This window comes from Carcharodon carcharias, chromosome 22, assembly GCF_017639515.1.
Source record: "Carcharodon carcharias isolate sCarCar2 chromosome 22, sCarCar2.pri, whole genome shotgun sequence".
NCBI lineage: Eukaryota > Metazoa > Chordata > Chondrichthyes > Lamniformes > Lamnidae > Carcharodon > Carcharodon carcharias.
The window spans coordinates 30713594-30736773 of NC_054488.1; the positions used below are offsets into that span (position 1 = coordinate 30713594).

A 23180-nucleotide genomic window follows, 5' to 3' on the forward strand; every position below is an offset into this window, starting at 1 on the left:
TGGGACAAGTAGAGCCAGTGATAGGTGGAGATAACCAAAAGATGTCACAGACAAAAGGACAAAGAGGTGTTGAAGGTGGTGATATTATCGAAGGAATGTGCTAATTAAGGGTAGAAAGCAGGACAAGCAAGGTACAGATAGCCCTAGTGGGGGTGGGGTGGGGTGAAGGAATCGAAAAAGGCTAAAATGTAGATATAAAACAATGGATGGAAATACATTTAAAAATAATGGAAATAGGTGGAAGAAGAAAAATCTATATAAATTATTGGGAAAAAAGTGGGGTGATTGGAAAGGGGGTGGGGATGGAGGACAGAGTTCATGATCTAAAATTGTTGAACTCAATATTCAGTCCGGAAGGCTGTAAAGTGCCTAGTCGGAAGATGAGGTGCTGTTCCTCCAGTTTTTGTTGAGCTTCACTGGAACAATGCAGCAGGTCAAGGATGGACATGTGGGCATGAGAGCAGGGTGGAGTGTTGAAATGGCAAGTGACGGGGAAGTCTGGGTAATACTTGCGGACAGACTGAAGATATTCTGCAAAGCGGTCACCCAGTCTACGTTTGGTCTCACCAATGTAGAGGAGACTGCATTGGGAGTAACAAATGCAGCTGACTAAATTGAGGGAAGTGCAAGTGAAATGCTGCTTCACTTGAAAGGAGTGTTTGGGCCCTTGGACTGTGAGGAGAAAGGAAGTAGAGGGGCAGGTGTTGCACCTTCTGCGGTTGCATGGCAAGGTGCCTTGGGAGAGGGTTGAGGTGTAGGGCGTGATGGAGGAGTGGACCAGGGTGTCCCGGAGGGAACAATCCCTGCGGAATGCCACCGGGGGGGTGAAGGGAAGATGTGTTTGGTGGTGGCATCATGCTGGAGTTGGCAGAAATGGCGGACAATGATCCTTCGAATGCGGAGGCTGGTGGGGTGACAAGTGAGGACAAGGGGGACCCTATCATGTTTCTAGGAGGGAGAGGAAGGTGTGAGGGTGGATGCGTGGGAGATGGGCCGGACACGGTTGAGGGCCCTGTCAACTACCGTGGTTGGAAAACCTCGGTTAAGGAAGAAGGAAGACATCTCAGAGTAACTGTTTTTGAAAGTGGCATCATCAGAACAGATGCGATGGAGGCGAAGGAACTGAGAGAATGGAATGGAGTCCTTACAGGAAGCGGGGTGTGAGGAGCTGTAGTCGAGGTAGCCATGGGAGTCAGTAGGCTTGAAATGGATATTGGTGGACAGTCTATCACCAGAAATTGAGACAGAGAGGTCAAGGAAGGGGAGGGAAGTGTCAGAGATGGACCATTTGAAAATGATGGAGGGGTGGAAATTGGAAGCAAAATTAATAAATTTTTCCAGTACATCGATGATTACTTCGCTGCTGCTTCATGCTCTCATCTGATACAGGACCATGAACGTACTCCCTGAAACAGGACCATGTACACACTCCCTGAAGCAGGGCCATGTACACATTCCCTGAAATGGGACCATATACACACTCAATGAGACAGGGCCATGTATACACTCCCCGAGATAGGACCATGCACACACTTGCTGAAACATAGCCTTTTACTCACTCCACGAAGGAGGACCATACACACTCACCCTGACAATGGACCATGTACACACTCCCCAAAAGTTGACCATGTATAAACTCCCTGAAACAGAAACATGTAGTCACTCCCTGAAACAGAACCATGTGCACACTCCCTGAAACAGGATCATGTACACTCTCCCTGAAATAGAAACATGTACGCACTCCCTGAAACAGGACCATGTATACATGCCCCGAAGCAGGACTATGTACACACTGCCTGAAACAGGACCATGTACACACCCGCCGAAACAGGACTAAGTACACACTCCCTGAAGCAAGTCCATGTACACAGTCTCTGAAACATGATCATATACACACTCAATGAAACAGGACCATGTATACAATCTCCAAGATAGGGCCATGTACACACTCACTGAAACATGACCATGTACTCACTCCATGAAGAAGGAACATGTACACTCACCCTGACACAGGAACCATGTACACACTCCCCAAAAGTTGACCGTGTATATACACTCCCTGAAACAGGAACATGTAGTCACTCCCTGAAACAGAACCATGTGCACACTCCCTGAAACAGGATCATGTACACTCTCCCCGAAATAGAAACATGTACACACTCACTGACACAAGACAATGTACACACTCCCTGAAACAGGACCATGTGCACACTCCCTGAAACAGGACCATGTACACATTCCCTGAAAGAGGGCCACATATACACTCCCTGAAACAGGACCATGTATACATTCCCTGAAATAGGACCATGTACATACTGCATGAAACAGGACCATGTACACACTCTGTGAAACAGGATTATGTACAGACCTCCCGAAATTGGACCATGCACAAATTCCCTGAAAGTGGACCATGAACAAACTATCTGAAACAGGACCATGTACCCAATCCCTGAAACGAACATATACACACTCCCTGATACAGAACCATATATACACTCCCTGAAACTGGACCATGTACACACTCCACGAATGAGGACCATGTACACTCACCCTGACACAGAACCATGTACACACTGCCCAAAAGTGGACTATGTATACATTCCCTGAAACAGGATTATGTACGCTCTCCCCGAAATAGAAACATGTACACACTTCCTGACACAGGACCATGTACTTACTTTCTGTTTCAGGGCCATGTATGCATGCCCCAAAGCAGGACTATGTACACACTGCCTGAAACAAGACCATGTATATTCTCCCTGAAACAGGACCATGTACACACTCCCTGAAGCAGGTCCATGTACACACTCCCTGAAACAGGACCATATATACACTCCCTGAAACATGACCGTGCACTCACTCCCTGAAACAGGAACATGTGCACACTCCCTGAAACAGGACCATATATACACTCCCTGAAACAGGACCATGTATACACTCTCTGAAACAGGACCATGTATACACTCCCTGAAACAGGACCATGTACACACTCCCTGAAACAGGATTATGTACAGAATCCCCAAATCTGGATCATGCACAAATTCCTTGAAAGAGGACCATGAACAAACTATCTGAAACAGGACCATGTACACCCCCCCTTAAAACAGCAACATGTACACACTCCCTGAAACAGGACCATATATACACTCCCCTGAAACAGGACCATGTACCCACTCCCTGAAACAGGAACATGTGCACACTCTCTGAAAAAGGACCATGTACACACACCATGAATCAGGACCATATCCATACTCCCTGAAAGGGGATCATGTTCACACTCCCTGAAATAGGACCTTGTACATACCCTCCGAAACAGGACCATGTACAAATTCCCTGAAACAAGACCATGTCCACACTCCCTGAAACATGACCATGTACTCACTCCCTGAAACAGGAACATGTGCACACTCTCTGAAAAAGGACCATGTACACACACCATGAATCAGGACCATATCCATACTCCCTGAAAGGGGATCATGTTCACACTCCCTGAAATAGGACCTTGTACATACTCGCCACAACAGGATCATGTACACACTCCCTAAAACAAGACCATGTACACACTCCCTGAAACAGGACCATATATACACTCCCTGAAACAGGACCATGTACACTCACCCTGACAGAGGAACGATGTACACACTCCACAAAAGTTGACCATGTATATATTCCCTGAAATAGGAACATGTAGTCACTCCCTGAAATAGAACCATGTACACACTCCCTAAAAGGGGACCACGTTCACACTCCCTGAAATAGGATCTTGTACATACTTGCCAAAACAGGACCTTGTACACACTCCCTGAAATGGAACCATGTACAAATTCCCTGTAACAGGATCTTGTACACACTCCCTAAAATAGGACCATGTTCACACTCCCTGAAACAGGACCATATATACACTCCCTGAAACAGGACCATGTATACACTCTCTGAAACAGGACCATGTATACACTCCCTGAAACAGGACCATGTACACACTCCCTGAAACAGGATTATGTACAGAACCCCCAAATCTGGATCATGCACAAATTCCTTGAAAGAGGACCATGAACAAACTATCTGAAACAGGACCATGTACACCCCCCCTTAAAACAGCAACATGTACACACTCCCTGAAACAGGACCATATATACACTCCCCTGAAACAGGACCATGTACCCACTCCCTGAAACAGGAACATGTGCACACTCTTTGAAAAAGGACCATGTACACACACCATGAATCAGGACCATATCCATACTCCCTGAAAGGGGATCATGTTCACACTCCCTGAAATAGGACCTTGTACATACTCGCCGCAACAGGACCATGTACACACTCCCTGAAACGGAACCTTGTACGAATTCCCTGAAACCGGACCATGTATACACTCCCTGATACAGGGCCATGTACATACTCCCTGCAACAGGATCATGTACACACTCCCTAAAACAAGACCATGTACACACTCCCTGAACCAGGAATATATACACTGCCTGAAACAGGACCATGTACACACTCCCTGAAACAGGACCATGTACACACTCCCTGAAACAGGACCATGTATACACTCCCTGATACAGGACCATATACACACTAAGATAACAGCAAAACACTGTGGATGCTGGAAATCCAAAACAAAAACAAAAATACCTGGAAAAACTCAGCAGGTCTGACAGCATCTGCGGAGAGGAGCACAGTTAACATTTCAAGTCTGAATGACTCTTCAACAGAACTAAGGAAAAATAGAAAAGGGGTGAAATATAAGCTGGTTTAAGGCGGGTTGGGGGGGGGACAAGAACAGCTGGATAGAGGGCCAGTGATAGGTGGAGATGACCAAAAGATGTCATAGACAAAATGACAAAGAGGTGTTGAAGGTTGTGATATTATCTAAAGGAATGTGCTAATTAAGGGTAGAAAGCAGGACAGACAAGGTACAGATAGCCCTTTTGGGGGTGGGGTGGGGAGAAGGAACCAAAGAAGGTTAAAAGGTAGATATAAAACAATGGATGGAAGTACATTTAAAAATAATGGAAATAGGTGGGAAAAGAAAAATCTATATAAATTATTGGAAAAAATGGGGGGCGATCGGAAAGGGGGTGGGGATGGAGGAAAGAGTTCATGATCTAAAGTTGTTGAACTCAATATTCAGTCCGGAGGGCTGTAAGGTGCCTAGTCGGAAGATGAGGTGCTGTTCCTTCAGTTTGTTTTGAGCTTCACTGGAACAATGCAGCAGGCTAAGAACGGACATGTGGGCATGAGAGCAGGGTGGTATGTTGTAATGGCAAGCGACAGGGAAGTCTGGGTCATGCTTGCGGACAGACCGAAGGTGTTCTGCAAAGCGGTCACCCAGTCTGCGTTTGGTCTCTCCAATGCAGAGGAGACTGCATTGGGAGCAACGAATGCATAGACTAAATTGATGGAAGTGCAAGTGAAATGCTGCTTCACTTGAAAGGAGTGTTTAGGCCCTTGGATGGTGAGGAGAGAGGAAGTAAAGGGGCAGGTGTTGCACCTTCTGCGGTTGCATGGGAAAGTGCAGTGGGAGGGAGTTGAGGTGTAGGGGGTGATGGAGTAATGGACTGGGGTGTCCCAGAGGGAACAATCCCTCAGAATGCCGCCGGGTGGGGTGAAGGGAAAATGTGTTTGGTGGTGGCATCATGCTGGAGTTGGCGGAAATGGCGGACGATGATCCTTTGAATGCGGAGGCTGCTGGGTATATATACACACTCCCTGAAACAGGGAGGGAGTCGCTGGCCCACAGGAGCACGGCCAAAGCAAGCCGAGGTCTCAAGGCCTCGGCTCTCCGGAGAACGCATGCCAATGCCATCAGAGGCAGCAAGGTGAACCATTGCACAGGCTGTCTCCACCCTTCCTTGGATGTCAGGGCAGTTCCTAGAAGAATTGGAAGCCTAGAAAATTTTAGGAATTCTGATCACAAGTGTTTGAACGTGTGAACAAATATTGTCACTTTATAATCTGAAAATATATTCACTTTCACTGAATAATGTATAATGTTGTCTTTCAGCTCAACTTACAGGCTTCACGAGTCCTCCCCCTTCATAGTCCCCCACTAACAGTTCAGCTGCATCAGCCGGATCAGGAGTGATTCTGGAGAGAGAAGTGTCTGTGTGTGGCAGGGCCTTTCTGAGCCTTATGCAGGCATTCGCCCACGTTCATGGTGCCTTCGTCCATCACAGTCATCTCAATTTCCCAAACATTTTTAATGCTGCCTGCTGGGGTTCTCTTTCAGTTGTCCATCTGAGCTGACCTGCATCTCCGCCTTCCCACTGATCACACTCCCATGAAGCACCTGTGCCCATCCAACACGAGGCTCTGCTCACTTTCAATTTTGACAAGGATATTGTCAGCTCCCCCATCCTTTCCCTTCCCCCAATCACTGTTGATCCTCCCGGCATCACCTTCCACCTCCCCACCGTCACCTACCAACGAGAGCCCTTTTCTTTCCAGGATGTCTAGGTGAACATGCATGTTCCATACCCCATCCCAATCCACAGTGACCTCCCCCGGCCTCCTCCTTCCACTCCCTGGATCCATGTCTGCCTTCGAGCCCCCACCAGCCACTCTTGCCATCCCTTTGACGGTTGCTGACGTACCCTCACCTCTCACTGTTCCAGCTCGCTTTGCCCCTGTCATATTCATCATTGCCTCGTACCATGTCCACCCTCAGTTCACTCCCCAGTGGCAGTCATCAACTTCACAGACCCCTCTCTTACATGTCCTCCTTGACATTCCCCCCCTTACTCCTTCCTCCTCCCTTACTCCCCACTCCACCCTTACTCTTTCACCCCTCCAAACTCCTTACTCAACCTGAAGTCCTTCCTCCCATTCCAAAATCCTTCCCCCTCCAAAATCCTTATTCCCCCGACGTCCTTTCCCCCTTCAAACTCCTTCCCCCCTCTGACCTTCTTCCCTTACACCTACCTCCCCATGTACTGCATTCTCCCCCATTGCACCCCCTCCCTCTGTATTCCCTCGTCCCCCTCCCAACCTTAATCCCCTGACACTTTCATCCCTCCCTCCCAACCTCACCCACCCCAACACATTTGTTACCCCACCCCATCCCCAACCTCACCACCCATACCTTTGTCTCCCAGTCAAACCTAGACCCTCCTCTCCCATCGTCATCCCCCCCACCCCCATTAGTACACCTTCTTCTCCTCCCCCTTGCTGATCATCCGTAGCAGCCATGGCCAAGGCCATGATGTTTCGAAGCAGACCCGAGACATCAACAGAGACCTCTCACCTTCCATGAGCTGCCTTGCAGCGGAGCCATGTCCATGAGAATCCCCCCAGCATGTGATGCTCATGTTCCTCCAGGGTCCGGTAGCTATAGGGTTCAAGCATCCTGTTCTCCTTGGACGTCCATGATCTGTGCAGCCCCTAATGGTAAGTCCCAACTTCTGCATATCCCACTTGTCCAGATGTGTTCTGGGCCTGTGTGTTTTCCCGCCAGCGTCATGGTAAATCTGGTGCGGGGAGATGATTCCAGTCAGGCTTTACTTTGTTTCTCATTTGTGGGAAAAAATGGGTTCATGCCAGCCTGCAGTTGGATTGGCGTTCTGCCATGGCAGACACCATTGAATGATCCCTCTGTGCTTTCACACCGGCGTGAAACCGATTTTTGGCGTTCTTGCCATATTGTCCCTCCCTCGGCCCAACATGACACCCGACTCCATTGGGGCCGGAAAATTCCTGCCTAAGTCTTTGATCAAGGATGTGGCACTGGTGTATTTCTCAAACTGATAAGTGCAGAATCAAGCAGCACGTCTTTGAATTATTTCAATCTTTTTTATATCTCTCGCATTATAAGAATGCCACACACAGCCTGCTTACTCCAGGATTGAGCAAACAAATGTTTGGTAAACTCTGATTTTTTTTTGCAAAACCAAAGATTCCTCCTCAGAAATCCAAGAACTCTGTTTACTTTGCATGTTATGGCATGGTTGGAGAATTTGATTACAGAACTTGAAGTAATCTGTTGGTGGATCTTTTTTTTGATGATGCACACCACATATTTTGGCCTTTAATTCCATCTCCCATTGGCCCTGCCATTTTTGAAATTCCATTGCAGTTGATTAGTATCCTCCTCATTGTTTACTATTCCTCCAAACTTGGTATTAACGGCAAATCTGAAAGTTTACTCTGCATTCCAAAATCCAAATCATTTATACATGGTAAGATTAACAGTGGTCCTAGCACTGACCCTTTGGGGACATCACCAGGAACTACCATCCTCCAGTCTGAAAAATAACCATTTAGCACAACTTACTGTTTTCTGTCATTATGCCAAATTTTTTTATCCAAGCTGATATTGACCTTCCTATTCCATGAACTTCAATTTTGTTAGTCAACCTTATGTGTGATACTTTGTGAAATGCTTTCTTAAAATCCATTTAAACAACATCCATTGCATTCTCTTTATCAGTTATCCATCACTTCATCAAAAAAAGATTAGACAAAAAGATTAAATAAAGCATTTTACAAATCCATGCTGGATTAACCTTTAATTAACTCAAACTTCTTCAATTGTCTGTTGGTTCCCCGATTATTATTTCCAAAACCTTCCATTGATATGAAACTGACCATCCTGCACTAACCAGGAATGTCCTTACAAACTTTTTCGAATAAGCCACTCTATAATCCTCTGGCAACTCCCCTGTATCTAGTGAAGATTATGCCAAGTCCTTCTGCTATCCCCACCCCCACTTCCTTTAGCAACCTGGGTGCAAGCCAAACAGACCAGATGACTTATCCACTCTAACCATAGTCAGCCTTTCCAGTAGGAAAAAGTGGTGGAAGCAGAGTCTTTGAATATTTTTAAGGCAGAGGTGGATATATTCTTGGTAAGCAAGGGGCTGGTAGGTTATCAGGGGTAGGTGGGATGCAGATTTCAGGTTACTATCAGATCAGCCAGGATCTTATTAAATGGCAGAGCAGGTTCAAAGGGCTGAATGGCCTATTCCTGCTCCTTGTTCATATGTTTGTATTCATCCTGCCTATCAATTTTCACCCCATCCATAAACTGCCATTTCTGCTTCTACCAATGTATTGTCAGCATCCTCTTACTAAACAGCTGATACAAGGTTCTCATTAAACATTCTAGCCTTTTCCTGCTTACTATTTACATGCCGGTAGAAGATTTTTGTGTTCCCTTATTTGTTAACTGCCGTTCTATTCTCAGATTCTCTCTACACTTGCCCTCTCAACTTATTGTTATTGGCCTGGCTCTCATTTCAAGAGTTCACTAGACATGTAGCATATGCCTTTTTTTTCTGTTTCATTATATTCAGAATCACAGAATCGTTACAGTGTAGAAGAAGGCCATTCAGCCCATCGTGTCTGCACCGGCTCTCTGAGCATTTTAACTTAGTACCAATCTCCTGCCTTTTCCCTGTAACCCTGCACATTGTTTCTATTTAAATAATCATCTAATACCCTCTTGAATGCCTCAAATAAACCTGCCTTCACTACACTTCCAGACAGTGCATTCCAAACCCTAACTGCTCACTGTGTGAAAAAGTTTTTTCTCACCTTGCATTTGCTTCTTTTGCAAAACACTTTAAAACTGTGCCCTCTGGTTCTCGATCCATTTATGAGCAGGAACAGTTTCTCCCTATCTACTCTGTCCAGGCCCCTCATGATTTTGAAAACTTCCATCAAGTCTCCTCCTAGTCTTCTCCTCTCCAAGGAAAACAGTCCCAACTTCTCCAATCTTTCCTCATAACTGAATTGTCTCATCCCTGGAGCCATTCTCATAAACCTCTTCTGCACTCTCTCCAATGTGTTCACATCCTTCCTATAGTGTGGCACCCAGAACTGTACACAATACTCCAGCTGAGGTCTAACTACTGTCTTATATAAGTTCATCATAACCTCCCTGCTCTTGTACTCTATGCCTCTATTAAGGAAGCCTAGAATACTGCTTTAGAAACAGCTTTCTCTCCCGTCCTGCCACCTTTAATGATTTACGTGCATATACACCCAGGTCTCTCTACTCCTATATGCCCTATAGAATAGCATCCTTTATTTTATACTGTGTCTCCATGTTCTTTGTATCGAAGTGTATCACCTCACACTTCTCCCCATTGAGCTTCATCTGCCACCTATCTGCCCAATCCACCAATGTGTCAATGTCATTTTGCAGTTCTACTTTGTCCTCCTCACAGTTTACATTCTCTCAAGTTTTGTGTCGTCTGCAAACTTTGAAATTTTCTCCTGCACACGAAGATCTAGATCATTTATATATATATCAGGAAGAGCAAGGGTCCCAATACCGACACCTGGGGAACTCCACTACAAACTTTCTTCCAGCCCAAAAAATACCCATTAACCATTACCCTCTGTTCCCAGTCCCTCAGCTAATTTTGTATCCACGTTGCTACTGTCCCTTTTATTCCATGACCCATAACTTTCCTCACAAGCCTGTTGTGTGGCACTGTATCAAATGCCTTTTGGAAGTCCATATACACCACATCAACAGCCTTTCCCTGATCAACCATCTCTATTACCTCTTCAAAAAACTCCAGCAAGTTAGTTAGACATAATTTTCCTTTAACAAATCCATGCTGACTCTTCTGAATCAATCCCAATTTTTCCATGTGACTATTAATTCTATCCCAAATAATTGTTTCTAGAAGTTTCCCCACCACCAAAGTTAAACTGACTGGTCTGTAATTGCAGGGCAGATTTTTGCAACCTCTTTTGAACAAGAGCGTAATGTTTGCAATTCTCCAGTCCTCCAGCACTTCCCCTGAATCCAGGGAACATTGAAAGATTATTCCCAGTGCCTCTGCAATTTCCACTCTCACTTTTTTCAACATTTTTGGATGCATCTCAGCTGGTCTCACTGCCTTATTAACTTTAAGTAGTGACAGCTCATCCAATATCTCCTCCTTATCAATTTTAAACACTTCTAGTGACTGAGTTTCCTCCTCTGTCACCATGGCCCGGGCAGCATTTACCTCATAGGTAAAGACCGATGCAAAGTATTCATTTAATACCTCAGCCATGCCTCTTGCCTCTATGTGTAAATCCCCTTTTTGGATCTCTATCTCCCTGGTCATCCAAAGAGCCCTGCTTTTAGTTTTCCTGCTTTTCCCTCTTTTTGGAATGTATCTACCCTGTACCTGAAACAACTCTTCCTTAAAGGTCCCATTACAGTTTTTCCTGTCAGTGTCTGGTTCCATTTTACCTGGGCCAGGTCCTCTCTGACCCCATTGAAGTTAGCCCTCTTCCAATTTAGAACTTCTACTTTAGATTATTCCTTGCTCTTCTCCATTACTAATCTAAACCTTATGATACAATTATCTTATCCAAGAGTTCCCCCACAGACATGTGGTCCACATTCCCCAGCATCAGATCCAGAAATGCTTCCTTCCTAGTTTGACTGAGAACATGCAGGTTAAGGAAATCCTCCAGAACAGATTTCAGAAATTCCTCCCCCTCTTCACCCTTTACTCTAACATTAACCCAATCAATATTTGAGTAATTAAAGTCCCCAGTATCGCCACTCTATAATTCTTGCACATCTGTGTGATTTCCCTGCCAATTTGTTTCTCTATCCCTGTCTGTGGGTCTCTCTCCATCTCTCACTCACTTTCTCTCTCTCTCTCTCTCTTTTTCTCACTATTTGGAGATCTACAGAATACCCAACGTAGCGTAATCACCCCTTTCTTACTTCTCAGCTCTAACTAAATAGATCCTGCCCTTGTCCCCTCAGACATCCTCTCTTTCTAACACTATAATGACTTCCCTAATCAACACTGTCAACCCAGCTCCAATTTTTGCTTCCTCTGTAACACCACCCAACTCCTCTGTGCTCTGCCTCAGCCTATCTGTGTCTGAAATACTCACCCATGCTTTTGCTACTTCTGGACTTGACTATCTCGATGCTCTCCTGGCCCGCCACATGTCTTCAACACTCTGTAAACTTCAGCTCATCTAAAATTAAGCTTCCTGTAACCTTCTCACCCTGTTTTCAAATCCCTCCAAGATCTGGCCTCTCTTCTTCTGCTTCAGCTCCACAACCCCACAAGACATTTGCACTTTTCCAATTCTGGTCCCTTGTCCATCTCTGATTTCCATCACTAACCATTGACAGCTATGCCTTCAGAAGCTTGGGCCTAAGCTCTGGAATTCCATCCCTAAATTTTTCTGTACCTCTATTGCTCTCTCCTACTTTAAGATTCCCCTACCTAGCAGCAGACACACAGGAACAACACCACCTAAAAGGTCCCCTCCAAGCCACACACCATCCTGACTTGGAACTATACCGCCATTCCTTCACTGTCACTGGATCAAAATCTGGGAACCCCCTTCCTAACAGCACTGTGGGTGTCCCTACAGCACAGGGACTGCAGTGGTTCAAGAAGGTAGGTTCACCACCACTTTCTCAAGGACAATTAGGAATGGGCAATAAATGCTGGCCTAGCCAGTGATGCTCACATCCCATGAATGAATAAATTTTAAAAACGCTCCCAGAATTTCATAGTGAACTTTGTTACACTTCCAGTTCCTGTTTTAGCTGTTATTAATACTAACATCTGGCATCATAAGCATGATGACTAAAACCACAAAATCTTAAAGGAAATACGTAACACTCAGCTACCAGGAAAATGTCACTCAGTCACTCAGAATAGCTGGTAAACTACTTTGTACGGTTCAGTGCCTGAACATTGTGCACATAAGGTCAAGAGGAGGCCTTCAAGGTTGTTCCATTATTCAGTGAGATCAATGCTGACCTGTGACCAAACTCCAAATGCATGCCTTTGCCTAATATCCCTCAATAGCTTTGGTTAATAAAAATCTATCAATCTCAGAATTAAATTTAACAATTGATCCAGTATTAATTGCTGTTCTAATCTTCAAACACCATTTGTGTGAAGCTTTTCTTAAATTCACTCATGAAAGATCAGGTTTTAATTTAAACTATGGCCCCGAGTCCTAGACTCCCCAACCGATTGGAATAGTTTTTCTCTATCTGTATTAACTGTTCCCCTTAATTTTTTGAAAACTTTGATCAAACTACCCTTCTAATTAACAATCTAAATTCCTGGAATACAATCCAGGTTTGTGTAACTCAGAAAGCAAACTACTGTGGATGCTGTATATTTGAAATAAAAACAGATAAAGCTGGAAATATACAACAGCTAGGGCAGCTTCTGTGGAGAGAGAAAGAGTTAACATTTCAAGCTGATGATCTTTCATCAGAATTGGAAAAGATTAGAAATGTAATAGGTTTTAAACTATAGAACTATAGAACCATAGAAAAGTTACAGCACAGAAGGAGGCCATTCGGCCCATCTTGTCCATGCTAGCCCAAGGACACCCAGGTGCCCTTTCTAATCCCATCCTCCTACACCCTGCCCATAGCCCTGCAGCTTACAGCACTTTAGATGCAGATCCAGATATTTTTAAAAAGAGATTAATGTTTCTGCCTCTACCACCAACTTGGGCAGCGAATTCCAGACATCCACTACCCTCTGCGTAAAAAAGTTCTTTCTCATGTCCCCCCTATACCTTCTGCCACTTATCTTGAATCTTTGTTCCCTGGTTCTAGAATTCTCCATCAAGGGAAACAATTTTATCCTGTCCACTCTATCTATTCCCCTCATAATTTTGTACACCTCAATCAAGTCACCTCTCAGCCTTCTTTGTTCCAAGGAAAATAACCCCAACCTATCCAAGCTCTCCTCATAGCTACACTTTTCTAACCCTGGCAACATTCTTGTAAACTTCCTCTGCACTCTCTCCAGAGCTATTACGTCCTTCCTGTAATGTGGTGACCAGAACTGCACACAATACTCCAGTTGAGGCCTCAAGTGAAAATTAACAAGTGAAAAGGGGGAGAGTTGGATAAAGAACAAAGGGGAAAATCTGTAATAGGTTGGAGGGCAGAAGTGAATAAATGAAAAATGTTAGGTGGTGCAAGTCCAACCAGGGTGCCAATAAGTCTAAAACTGCGAAGAAAAGGAAACAAAATAGCAGCAGAGGTTATGGTCTGAAATTGTTGAATTCCCAATGTTGAGTCTGGAAGACCAGCAGGCTAAAATGCCCACTTCTGTTTACTGGGACATTGGTCCAGTAGTAGTGATGAACATTTGGCCTTCAAACCCTCACTCCTCAGCTGCCCATCAACCTCCCACTACCCCCCTCACATGACCCCCCCATCCATTTTTTCTCTAAATGAAAGCTACAGACCCATTTTTCAAATTTAAAGGGAAGTGCACATTTAAGTAATTTCAGATAATTCCATTTTGAATACATAATAGCACTTTTCCAATGGGAAAAGTACTCTAATGCATCTCAACATCCCAACACTTACACAATGATGATTAATGTAATGGTTGACTTACATTTGCAAGACAGAGCCTTACAATCAATCACTGCAGTAAAAGCATCTAACTTATAATACCGCATCTAACTATTGAAACTGAGAATGCAGATTGTTTTATACATTCCAAAGCCTGTGAAAGATTCCAGGAGAAGGTAACTTTTTTTTTGGTTCCTTACTTGTAACAGGGATTCCCCTGTAGTTCATAATTCCTCTGAGGTGCCCCCATGTCTACTTACGTTTGGGGCATATCTCCATGAAAATTGTGGGGGTGGGGGGGGGTGGGGGGGAGTTGGGGAGTTTGAACTGGACACCTCTGCAATGGAATCAGCAAGAGCAGAAGTGCTATATGTGTGACAGGCTACCCATACCCTTAGCCTGCACCAGAGAAAAATGTTGGAAACAAGAATGGGAATGGGAATCACAGAATTGGGTCCTGTTTGCCATTTTTAAAGGGCTCCTAAGTCAGCTCGACTTGAAAATCTGGACTGTTAACTCTGTTTCTCTCTCCGTGGACGCTGCTTAACTGGCTGAGTATTTCCAGCATTTTCTGTTTTATTTTATTATCTTCTTTTCTGTAATTCCACTCCTCATAATTTAATCCTTGAAGTCCAGAGATCAGTCTGGTAAATCTAGGCTACAGTCTCTCCAAGACCAACATATCCTTCCTAAGGTGTGGTGCCCAGAACTGTTCACATTACTTCAGGTGTGGTCTAACCAGGGCGTTTAGAGGTGAAGGATAATATATACCCCCTTGTATTCTAGTCCTTCAGACACAAATGCCAGAATTCCATTAACTTTTTGTACCATTCATTACATTTTTCTGATCTGTGTATGTGGAACCACCACCCTAAGATTTCTTTGGACCTCCACTGTTTCTAGATTTTCACCAATTAGAAAGTACTATGTTCTATTGTTTTTAGGTCTGAAGTGCAATCTTCTCTTTCAGTGTCAATAGTTAAATGCTATATTACAAATTAGATGCTTTTACTGCAGTGATTGATTATAAGGCTTTGTCTTGCAAAGGCAAGTTAACCATTACATTAATCATCATTGTGTAAGTATTGAGATGTTGAATTGCATTAGAGTACTTTTCCTATTGGAAAAGTTCTATTATGTATTCAAAATGGAATTACCTGTCATTATCTGAAGTGATTTAAATGTGCACTTCCCTTTAAATTTGAAAAACGGGTCTGTAGCTTTCATTTAGAGAAAAAAATGGAATTGGGGGATCATGTGAGGGGGCTTGTGGGAGATTAAGGGTCAGCTGAGGAGTGTGGGTTTGAAGGCCTGATGTTTGCCTATATTGAAATTAATTTGTTACAGTTTAGTGTCATTGGCAATATGTGACTCCCCATCCCCTCCCTGCCAATAATGATGTTATGATCCCTGTGGAAGCCAACAAACTAAAAGAGCTGAATTTATTAAATGACCCAAATGAAAAACCAATGGATAAGATTGCACTTTTTATAACTTGTATTTTAACAATCAAATCCAAATCGACTTAACTTAGTCGTGAAGTAACAGACAAATTGTAGTCAATATAAATTATAAATTACACTTTTAATAGCAGATGCAACAAAGATAGATCTCACTGATTTACTAGGCAGTGCACTTAACACATATGGCATCAATTCCAGCCACAAAGCCCTTCAAAGCTCTGAACTTCCTCCAGTAAAATTCCAGCTCCTTTCCTTCCAAGCTGGAGCCACCGATTCCAGTCCGACAACAACTTCACTCCCCTTGTGTTGTACAGGTATAATTTTCACCCAAAGACATACTTTCCAGCTCAGCTCTCAGCTGATCCAGCCTTCTTGGTCACCTTTTTCAGTTGTGCCATGAACTTCTTCTGAACCTGGCAACATGTTTTCACAGCGCATATGGGCGAAAGGAGGCAGTGGCATAGTCAAAGACTGGTATTCCAATCATTCCAGGGTGATCCTCTGGGGACCTGGGTTCAAATCCTGCCATGGCAGATGGTGAAATTTGAATTCAGTAAAAAAATCTGGAATTAAAAGTCTGATGATGACCATGAAACTATTGTGGATTGTTGTAAAAACCCATCTGGTTCACTAGAGAACCTTTAGAGAAAGAAATTTGCCATCCTCACCTGGTCTAGCCTACATGTGATTCTAAACGCACAGCAATGTGGTTAACTCTTAAATGCCCTCTGACCAAGGGCAATAACTGCTGACGCGGTCGTGAATTTTAATGTGCAGAGCTTGGATATTGTTCCTTCTCCTGAAAAGGTTTTCCAGTGCTGAGATTTCTCCTCAAGAACCAGGCAGTGGTATGTATCAGAATTTTCCCACTATTATCTCCCGAATAAACATGGCCATATTCCCGAATGCCGAGAGCTGCTACCCATGCATGTTTTTTTAAATTAATTCACGTGGTGTGGACATCAGTTGGTTAGGCCAGCATTTATTGCCCATCCCTAATGTGCACTGGCTGTTCACTCTGAGTCCACGTTAAATGGCATCACTTCCAATGAATACAGTAAGTAGTTGAGGCTCTAACAGCAGATCCTCGCAGGACACCAGGAGCTGAATTTTCAACTGCCAGTGGGGGTGGCAATGGGGTGTCTGTGCAATTTGAAAATCACATTCCCAGAGGGTGGCACTGGATCCTGCTGCCTCCAGAATGCAATGAAATTTTTGAAGGGATGGTGGGGTACATCATGCATCAATGCCTGTTAAACTCCTTGTGGAGCCAATTAAATCAGTTTGGGATTTTCAGTCAGCAGGCATGGGGAACACACAGTCTCTGAGCCATGTCTGAATGAACCTGGCATGTACAAAGCCAGGAGCCATCAGGACTATCACGCTCAGCTGCTCAACCAGTGACACCGAGTCACCACCGCTGGTGCTGAGGGGCTTGTATTTCTCAACAGTGAGAGGTTAAAGTCTTGAGTGGGGTGTAAGGCTGCTGGAATGACCAGCACAGAAGAGGTTTGAAGAGGAAGCCCCTGATGCTCAAACCATCGGCAGCTCAGGGACTGGAGATGGGAACAGGTCTGGGGCAGAGCAGTGAGGAGGAGCCTCAGCAAAGGCATTCTTCTGGTCAGGAGGAGGCACAGGAGCATAGAGAGGAGCTGCAAAGCTGAAGACGATGCTACCTAAGACATGGGGTGTACTGCCCACGAGTCAGTTACCTGAAAACGATAGAGCACCAGTGCGGAAGGAGAGTGCATTTATAGAGGCAGTTGGTCTCGGACATTTCTGCTCTGGTTGACAATGACGTCAAGCCTTGCAGCCCCCATGGGCCACCCCTTACCTAAAGCCATCAAGATCACCCTGGTTCAGAAGTTTTATTTATCCAGGGATCAGCCTGAGCCTGACATGAGTGGCATCTCGTAGTCACAGCTAATCACACCATCAGCTCCTATTCCACAGGGAGTGGGAATACAGAGGATTCGTGTACAGGAACAGAGATGTCTTGCTGCAATTGAAATGGGCCTTGGTGAGACCACACCTGGAATATTGTGTGTACTTTTGGTCTCCTTATCTGAGGAAGGATGTTCTTGCTATAGAGGGAGAGTAGTGAAGGTTTACCCGACCGATTCCTGGGATGGCGGGACTGACGTATGAGGAGAGATTGAGTCGATTAGGATTATATTCGCTGGAGTTCAGAAGAATGAGGGGGATCTCATAGAAAGCTATAAAATTCTAACAGAACTAGAAAGGGTAGATGTAGGAAGGATGTTCCCAATGGTGGGAGAGTCCAGAACCAGGGGTCACAGGCCGAGGATATGGGGTAGACCATTTAGAACTGAGATGAGGAGAAATTTCTTCACCCAGAGAGTGGTGAGCCTGTGGAATTCGTTACCACAGAAAGTAGTTGAGACCAAAACATTGTATGCTTTCAAGAAGGAGTTAGATACAGCTCTTGGAGCGAAAGGGATCAAGGGTATGGGAAGAAAGCGGGAGCAGGCTATTGAGTTGGATGATCAGCCATGATCATAATGAATGGCGGAGCAGGCCCTTTGGGCCTGCTCCTGCTCCCAGTTTCTATGTTTCTATCCATTTTGACAAGGATGGGTCAGGACAGGCACGGAGGCCATTGAGGATTGCTGCCATCAGTGTATCCCCTTAGGTCCAGTGGGTCATTGATTGTACCCACATAGCCATTAGGGCACCGATGGACCAGCCAACCAGATTCTTGAAGCAAAAAGGTTACTGCTCACTGAATGCCCAATTAGTCTGTGACCATACACAACATATCTCACAGGTCTATGCTCAGTTCCCGGGCAGTTATCATGATTCCTTCATCCTGCGAGGGTCCCAAGTGCCATAGCTCTTCAGGCCAATATCCAAACTTTGTGAGTGGCTTCAGGGGGAATAAGTGTTATCCTCTTATGAGGTGGCTCTTGACACCTGTTTGGTACCCAAACATGGAGCCAGAGAGGCACTACAATAAAAATCATCTACAACATGTACCTGGACCTAGCGGACAATCGGCATATTGATGATGTGTTTCTGTTGCCTTGAGCAGTCACGTGGTGCCCTCCAGTTCAAGCTAACCAAGGTGTCGTATTATGATTGTCTGCTGTGTGCTGCACAACATGTCTATTCGAAGAGGCCTGGTGCTGAATGACAAAAAGGGAATGATACGCTACTCTTACTTGGGGGATGATGGGGAGGAGGAAGAGGAGGGTGAAGCTCTGGAGAGAGGGTGCCAACACCATGTCAGTTCCCTCAGCAATCGGCAGGCTGGCATGGCTGCAAAGACCACATTGATTCCATAGAATCATTGAACCATAGAACACTACAGCACAGAAAACAGGCCATTCGGCCCTCCTAGTCTGTGCCGAAATATTATTCTACTAGTCCCATTGACCTGCACCCAGTCCATAACCCTCCAGACCTCTCCCATCCATGTATCTATCCAATTTATTCTTAAAACTTAAGAGTGAGCCCGCATTTACCACGTCAGATGGTAGCTCGTTCCACGCTCTCACCACTCTCTGAGTGAAGAAGTTCCCCCTAATGTTCCCCCTAAACCTTTCCCCTTTCACTCTAAAGCCATGTCCTCTCATGTTTATTTCTCCTAATCTAAGTGGAAAGAGCCTACTCGCATTTATTCTGTCTATACCCCTCATAATTTTGTAAACTTCTATCATATCTCCCCTCATTCTTCTACGCTCCAAGGAATAAAGTCCTAACCTGTTTAATCTTTCCCTGTAACTCAACTCCTCAAGACCTGGCAACATCCTAGTAAATCTTCTCTGCACTCTCTCAATCTTACTGATATCCTTCCTGTAGTTAGGCGACCAGAACTGCACACAATACTCCAAAGTTGGCCTCACCAATGTCTTATACAACCTCACCATAATATCCCAACTCCTATACTCAATACTTTGATTTATGAAAGCCAGTATGCTAAAAGCTTTCTTTACAACCTTGTCTACCTGTGACGCCACTTTCAGGGAACTATGTATCTGAACTCCCAGATCCCTTTGTTCCTCCAGACTCCTCAGTGCCCTACCATTTACTGTGTATGTCCTACCTTGGTTTGACCTTCCAAAATGTAACACCTCACACTTTTCTGCATTAAATTCTATCTGCCATTTTCTGGCCCATTTTTCCAGTTGGTCCAGATCTCTCTGCAAGCTTTGAAAGCCTTCCTTGCTGTCCACAATGCCTCCAATCTTAGTGTCATCAGCAAACTTGCTGATCCAATTCACCACATTATCATCCAAATCATTGATATAGACAACAAACAGCAATGGTCCCAGCACAGATCCCTGACGCACGCCACTAGTCACAGACCTCCAGTCTGAGAAGCAATCATCCACTACCACTCTCTGTCTTCTCCCACACAGCCAATTTTGAATCCAGTTTACAACCTCTCCATGGATACCAAGTGTCTGAACCTTCTGAACTAACCTCCCATGTGGGACATTGTCAAAGGCCTTACTAAAGTCCATGTAGACAACATCCACAGCCTTTCCTTCATCTACTTTCTTGGTAACCTCCTCGAAAAACTCTACAAGGTTCATTAAACACGACCTACCACGAACAAAGCCATGCTGACTATCCTTAATTAGCCCTTGGCTGTCCAAATAATTATATATCTGATCTCTCAGAAATTCATCCATCCTTTAACTGAGGGGCTCCGTGGCCCATGGCAGATGACTTCCAATCTCAACTTGCACCACAGGGACAAGTTTTCCAGCCAGCATATGGATAATCTCAGTGTCATCCACAAACATGGAGCCTGGGCTCTCCACCACCACCACTCCCCACCTCACAGACCTCGCACCTGCACCAAGCCCTGGACGTCCCCCTCACCCCTACCTCCCCTTAATCTTCTTTTCAGTCTCTACGACAAGCCATGAACAACAGAATTTGGAAAATATCAAAAAATATTATTATAACAACATAACTCAAATGAGAAAGGAACAAATAGAGCAAACATTACCCAGGTGATCCATCAAGTGTAGCTAACAGGTTGGTGCCTTGCACACGTGCCCAGTCCTACGGGTTACTTCCCCAATGGCTGAGAATGAGCAGGAGGCAGGCTTCTCCATTGTACTTACTTCAGGCTCAGTTCCCAAGGCTTCAGTCCTCATCTTGGACGTGGCCGTGGAGATCTTCCACAGGCTGCTGCACCTGCCTCATTGGAGGGGCAGCCTCTGTCACAGTGCCTGCAGCAGGTTTGTGTCCTAAGTCGGCAGGACTGAGAGACGATGCCTGAGGGGTGGCCTCATCATCCTCTTCGATTGCCTCAGCCCTTTTATGGCACCCTTGTTGGATGCAGCTGGCATCTACACCTCACATCTCTGGCCCACCAGCAACACCGAGTAATTAATGCTACAGAAAGACTCACTCTTCCTGCGCATGTCACGTGCTCCTGCACCCACTCTGAGTGGTTATGCATATGACTCTCCATGAGGGTGGCCACTCACTTAATGGAGGAGCTCATGTGCTCAAATCCCTGAGCGCAGGTGCTGCATGGTTATCCTTCATTCAACTTAAAAGCAAAATCCTCAGTTCTGATGAAGAGTCATCCTTGACTTGAAACGTTAACTCTGCTTCTCTCCACACATGTTATGGACTGGCTGAGTGTTTCCAGCATTTCCTGTTTTTACTTTGAACTCCTCCACTGACTGCCCATGGCTCTTTATCCCTGGTTCTCCAGGTATTTGATATGTGAGGTCCAGCATCTTCAGCATTCCGAGCATGGCTGTGTCTATTCTCCATCTCCTGAAGGGGACTGCCCACAGCTGACTCTGCCTCACTCTCCTCCTCCTGCTCTTTGGTAATGTGCTGCTCACCCAGCGCCTCCCATCATAACCTCGATTGTATCCGTACTGGTGGTTGGTGTGGAGTTAGGATGTGATGTTGTTGGCGTTGTGGAGTCTTCACATGTCAAGGAGACCAGTGATGTTCACGTTGGCCACCTTTGTGTGACCCAGGCTGTAGGCCCTGCAGGAGATAAAAGAAGAAGAAGGTATTGATAAGAATTCACCAACTCAGCAGGTGCATCAGCACAACCAAGCTCATAGCTAACAGCAGTCGGAGAGGCACAGTGTACAGGAGTCAGGAGTCTTTCCCATTCCCTTCACATGAAGATAAAGCTATCAAATTACTCTACTATTTTTGGCTCCCAGTCTTGCCATTGCTGATGTCCTGCTGCAATGGCACCCACGCATTGTCCAGCGCTGCCTCCATAGCTGTGAGTTGGTGCAAGTCAGGCACTCCTTTGCACATCATCTCTCAGGTATTGTGAGCTCTCTTCTCCTTCAGGGTGAGGGGAGAATGAGGTTTTAATAGATTGCCTCCCTCACCTCTCACTGTAAGGCGTTGACACGAGCTGTTACACTCAGCGGTGGTTCCTTCTCATTCTCGCCCCGCATGTCGGGGTGGCTGACAGCTTCAGTGATGCAACTGGGCACTCACACTGATAATGCTAGGGAGCACTATGGGCTCACAGTTTGCTGAGCTCTTGTGCAAGCTGCTGTATACAGAGTTAGCGGCCTGTCACCTGGGTGTCATTTATCAGTCATCTTATGAGGTCATTGAACCTCTTGTGGTACTGGACCCACATTCTCCTGGTCACACCATGACTGCTTATTTCTCTGCTGCCACTTCGAAACAGACCCTTTTGTATGCCTGGGGGTGGGATTTCTCCTGCCAGAGGCCAGAAGATAATTTCTCATCTCTCAGTGACAGCCTCCCTCAGACCTCCAAGGAGGCACCTGAAAATTGTGGGGTCAGCCAAAGTTGTTTACCCCTGCCAGCCCTGGGTTGCCCTCTCCCTGCACAGCCATGTCCTCAGCAAGCAGCAGGCCCAGTCATGGCTGCTGCTCACCCTAGGTCTGCTTCTGGTCCACAGTCCACCTCCAGCCCTCTCTCAGCGCCGTGGATTAGGAATTAATCCCGCGTCAATTAGATAATTTCCATTTGAAGATCACACTGACATGATGTGGGGTCAGCCAGAACTGATCTGGCAGCCAGGTTCCCAATCCCAGATTGAAAATTCAGGCCCATTGGCCACATTTTACCAATGAGAGTAAGAGATTCCCCTCAGCAATGAGTTCAGACTTGTTGAACCATGCAAAGGGGACAGGCTAATATCTCTGCTCATTGTTATGGAGTAGTCTCTGCCTCAGTACCTCAATCTCACACCAAGTGCAGGAATCATTAGAGCAGGAATGGGCTATTCAGCCCCTTGAGACTTTTCTTCCATTCAGTTATATCATGGGTATTATCAACCATTTCCAAATAGCTGCTGAACTTAATTGTGGCCTTTTGCTCAAGTGGGAGTGACAGGAAGTGTGTTCAGTGTAACTGTTACTGAGGCCCGCTTTCAATTCCATATTTTATTAATTGAATTTAAA

General features: G+C 45.3%; 1 protein-coding gene across 2 annotated transcripts in view; it reads left to right on the forward strand.

The window, feature by feature from the left end:
* Window positions 1-23180, forward strand: part of rsad1 (radical S-adenosyl methionine domain containing 1) — a 219497-nt gene that overhangs the window by 18949 nt on the left and 177368 nt on the right. The window lies entirely within an intron of this gene.